The 4,926-nt window shown below is 45.2% G+C and overlaps 1 long non-coding RNA gene across 1 annotated transcript; it reads left to right on the forward strand.

Moving 5' to 3' along the window:
* Positions 1-2,058: 2,058 nt before the first annotated feature.
* Positions 2,059-4,652, forward strand: LOC129457640 (uncharacterized). The gene is made up of 4 exons (XR_008649340.2): positions 2,059-2,261; positions 3,237-3,366; positions 3,561-3,862; positions 4,442-4,652. It is a non-coding gene; the product is annotated as an uncharacterized lncRNA (long non-coding RNA).
* The last annotated feature ends 274 nt before the right edge of the window (positions 4,653-4,926 follow it).

The following is a 4,926-nucleotide window of genomic DNA, read 5'->3' on the forward strand; positions in this document are numbered from 1 at the left end:
CCATTCTTACAGTTGCTCAGGTCAAAACTTTTGGAGTCATCCTTGGCTGCATTCTCTTTTTTACACTCTGTACCCATCATCCAAACATGCTCCCATCTCAGGGCTTTCCACCTTATGATCTCTCTGTCTGAAATTCTTTCTCTCCAGATGATCACATAGCCTCTTCCCTCATATCCTTCAAATGTCAACTTCACCACTGAGGCCTTTCCTGAGTGTGCCTGTAAAATAAGAGAACACTCCACCACAGTATGGCCCATCCCCCTCAAACTGTCCTACTGTTGTTCATAGAATTTATCATCATGACAGAGAAAAAGCAGTCCCTGACAGCCAAGAGCTTGCCTAACACCTTCAGCTAGGCTGGGGTGTTCTCCTGTTGAACATAAACAACTTCACAGAACAAGATCAGACAAGACCCCTCTGTGTCCATGATGGATCAAAACAAAAACAAGTCTACTCCATAATCATGTTTGAACATAGACAAAAACATGAGCATTGTCCAAAACACAGCAGCGATCAAACATCCTGATATTCTGCTAATAGGAGTGACTGCTGCTGCTCCACCAACGATAGATTTGGCCTTGCTCTGTTCGCCTTGCCTTCTAGATGAGAATTGTTGAGGTACTGTGATAGGCAGAACAGTGACCCTCTGAAGATGTTCACATCCTAATCCCAAGAACTTGTGAATATGTCACTTTATATGGCAAAAGGGGATTTGCAGATGTGACCAAGTTGAAGATTTTTAGAAGGAGAGATTATTCTGAATTATCCAGGTGGGCCCAATGTAATCACAACGGCTCTTGTACGAGGAAGACAGTTGGGGTGGAGTCAGTGAAGGAGATCTGACCACACCATGCTGCTGGCTTTGAAGATTAAGGAAGATGCCATAAGCCAAGGAATGCATGTGGCATCCAGAGCTGGGAATGGCAAGAAGACAGGTTCTCCCCTGGAGCCTCCAGGGGAGAGGAACCAGACCTGCTGGCACCTTCACTTTTAACCCAGTGAAACTGATTTTGGACTTCTTCCTCCAGAACTGTAAGATAATTTTTTGCTGTTCTAAGCTACTAGGTTTATGATGATTCATAATGGCAGCGGTCGGGAACTAATACAGATACCCAGATACAGAATGACCCCTGCTCCCTGGAAGCATCCAATCTGGAGCAAAGAACCACTTCCTTGAATCCTCCCCCAAATCACCCAACACAACTCCAAGTCCTATCATTATTTCTTCCTAACCTCTCACTACGAGATATTCTACAAAATAGCTGATTGGCACTCCTCAAAACTGTCGAGGTCATCAAAGACAAGGAAAGTCCGAGAAACGGTCACAGCCAAGAAGACCCTAAGGAGATGTGAGGACTAATGGGCTATGGTATCCTGGATGAGATCCTAGAATGAAAAAGGAACACTAGGTAAAAACTAAGGACATCTGGATAATGCAGCTCCCCAGCATACATTCTCTCTCACTGCCAAGAGCCAATAAAGGCAACTTCACTCAAGTACATGTATAATCCCATTTCTCTTTGGCTGTGGGGCATTGAAAACCTTCTGGTGTTCCAAATATTTAACTGTTTACTGTCTGTCCAACCCAGCACTGCATTCCCCAAGCCTGGATCACCATAAATATATAATAAATAATAAGTCAATCTGTCAATAATAAATCAGTATTATTAAGGATCCTGAGGCAAGTATGATGAAATAGAAGTATTTCAGGAGTATACATCAGGTAAGCTAAGCCAGCCAATCCAACTTATGGCAGGTGACTGTTTATTTCCTGAATTTTTAAAGGAAAATAAGCGTTTTGAGTCATAGAAGGGTTTATCAATCTTTCTTTTCTTAGTAAAGTTCCACAAGTACAATTCTGGCCTTGGCAAAATGGGAAAAGGTGAGGTCTACATTGTAGCCAGGAGAACCTGGCTGGATGCAGGGGTGGGAGTGGACAGAAAAGAATGATCCAGGGACCTACTGTCATGGTGATGTCACAGTAACCATTACTGTGATCTCTTTACCAAGTGCCAGGCACTCTGCACATGCATTGTCTCAGGCAACCTGTAAACAGCCCAAGAGTTAGATAAAATTGCTGCCTCATTCTACTAATAAGAAAAAGTGAGTCTCCAAAAGATGTTTGCCTAAGGTCAAGTAGCTAACAGGTGGCAGAATCTGGATTTGAACCTAGATCTCTCAGATGCTAAAGCTTGACCATCCTGCTACAGCAACCAGAGCCCAGGAAACCCACCTATGACGGGGCAGAGATGGAGTAACAGGTCAGTGCTCAGGAGGCACAGTGCTGGGAACACCTAGGTGCTAGTTTTTTGAGCTCACACTTTTCTAAACTCCTGTACAGCTGAGGATTAAATGTGAGTTCTCAGAGTTCCCTGAAGAACTTCCTGGCTCTAAAGTCATTGGTTACAGAGACAATTTATTCATATATTCATTCAGTCAATGTTTATTCATGGAGTACCTAGGGTGTGCCAGCACTGAGGCAGGGTACAAGGCCCTCTACCAAATTATTTACAATTGGAAAATATTCCCCATAGGTCTGGTTTACCATGGTTCAGCCTGGAGATCCAGGAGTGAACAAGATGATGATAACATTCCCTTCCAGCTTTGGGTCTAATGATCCTGGGTGCTCCTGAAACAACTGCTCAGGTGGTCAGTGAATGCCCCCCTGGTAATTTCTGCCCAGAGTGATTGACAGGAGAGACAACAAGTTCCTGGGCTGCGTTTCATCCCAGTGGCCCGTGCATCTGAAATGCCTGCAGTTCTCAGCTCTTGAACAGAGCTGAGGAGTCTTGAAAGAGGCCCACGGCATGCTCTGTGGGGTCTCCAGGCAGCTTTGATAGGCCCAGTTGGCATTTGCTATAGAAACTTATTAAATCCAGGCCTTTCTTCTGCAACTGAGACTCCAGGACAGCTGCCTCTGACAAACAGTAAAGAAGAGCTATCGAAGTCACATCATGGGCTAGAACCAGAAAAAAAAACAGAAACAAAAAAAAACAAAAAAAAAACCACTTGTCTGGTCCTGGCAGAATAATGACTTCATCTGATGCTGCTTTTCCACAGGGGCCGCTGCAGGGGCCATCCTGGAGGGAGTCACAATGCGGGAGGACAGTGGCAAGTTCAAGAGCTACTGCAGCCAGGGAACAGCAGGACAGCAGCACGTTCAAGGGCTATTGCAGCAGGGCATAGCAGGGGAAGGCCTCCCTGGGTCTAACCAATTTACTCCTATTGATTTTCAGATCAGAGGGGTTCAGCTCACAAATCAAAAGATGCTTTTCCCTCCCTGCCGCTAAATCTGCAGCCTCTCCCAGACACCTCACAAATCCTGCTTTGATCTTGATTAGCCTGGATGCTTCTAGGTTGGAAAAGGTATGGAGGGGATAGGGATCTAAAGGCAATCTTGGCTGCACCAGTCAGCCTGGCATGGACTGGTGCATGTACATGTGCTCAGAGGTCCTGGGCAATGAGGCCGGGCAGCTCAGTGGTGAGAGGGCTGGGAGCTGGGTCCTGATGTGGGCATCATCACCCACTTGTTTATAACCTTTCACACTTAAACTCCCTAGGCTCTTTTTCTCAATTGTCAAATGGAAATAAGAGCCACTCTAGCCTTATGGCTAAGGAACTGGAGCTTCAGAATCAAGCAGAACTGGGTTCAACTCCCACCTATGTCCTGTGTGGCCTCAGGCAAGTCACATCACCTCTCTGAGCCTCCATTCCTTCATCTGAAAAATGGGCTTCCAGCAATTCTGGCCTCTCAGAGTCATTGTGAGAATGACTCAAGATGATGCACATAGAAGTGTTTAGCACTTGAATGTCTTCTAGCAAGATCAGGAAACATCACCTATTACTACTAAATGGGGCTTTGGTAAGAATAAAACAGAACCATGTGTGTAAAGTGCTTTGAAAAGTACAAAGGACTGAAAAGACTCTGAAGGCTTCTGGAAATCAGTCTACCACATTTTGGAGCTGGGGTTAGGAAAGACCCTTGGAGGAGGATCCAAAGAAAACACTCCAGAGCAAGATATAGGAGGCCCAAGGACACCCTACAGCGCAGGGCAGGCCACTTTCCGGGGCTCCAGGTGTTTTCTATGTGATTGTGATCCTGATGCTCCCCACCTCTCCCCACTGTCACCCCCAAAAATGCCCATTGTATACAATTCCTTTTACAGGTGAGAGTCATGCCGGTAACACTGCCTGTCATCAGAGCCTTCCAGTTCTGGCAAGGACTGCTTGTTGCTATGCCAACAACCGTTCTCACCTTCCTCCTTTATAAAGGGATGCCAGTTGTATTTAAGCGCAATATTTCCCAGATTCTGTTGAATCTATATAGGGCCAGGTGACTATGTTGTGGCCAACAAGATGTAACTAGAAGTGTTTATGGAGCTTTTGCAAAAACTCTTTGAAAAGGAAGTCATTTCTTCCCTTTTTCCCCCTTTATGACCAGGCCTACAGCCTGGCATGCATATCCACTGGCCGGCCCACCAGAAGCCATATTAGACTAAGAGGTGACTCAGGATGGCCATGCACTGGAGGTAGTAAAGCAGAGAGAAAGGATTCTGCCTGATGACAGCCTACAGCCTCCATTACCAGGCCTGGACCAATCACCTATGGACTTTTTCTACATGAGATAATAAACCATTATATGTTTAAATCTGTATTGTTTCCAGCTTTTATATGGCAGGAAGAAGTCTTACTAACTTCAACTGTTTAAAATTCTGTTCAGAGGCCTAGTGCCTAGTAGGTTATTCCCAGCCTGAGCCCTGAGCTGAGACTCATTACTAATGGCTTTCAAATCAGTGGGAAGCAAGTTTGGAAACGTGTTCATCATCGTTACTGGTAAATATTGATTAAGATTCCACCCACACCTTGGAGGCAGGAGGTGGTGTTAGCTTCTCTGCTAAGGTTTTATAACACAGAAATCTTCAAGTA

The sequence above is a fragment of the Symphalangus syndactylus genome, chromosome 11, assembly GCF_028878055.3.
Source record: "Symphalangus syndactylus isolate Jambi chromosome 11, NHGRI_mSymSyn1-v2.1_pri, whole genome shotgun sequence".
NCBI lineage: Eukaryota > Metazoa > Chordata > Mammalia > Primates > Hylobatidae > Symphalangus > Symphalangus syndactylus.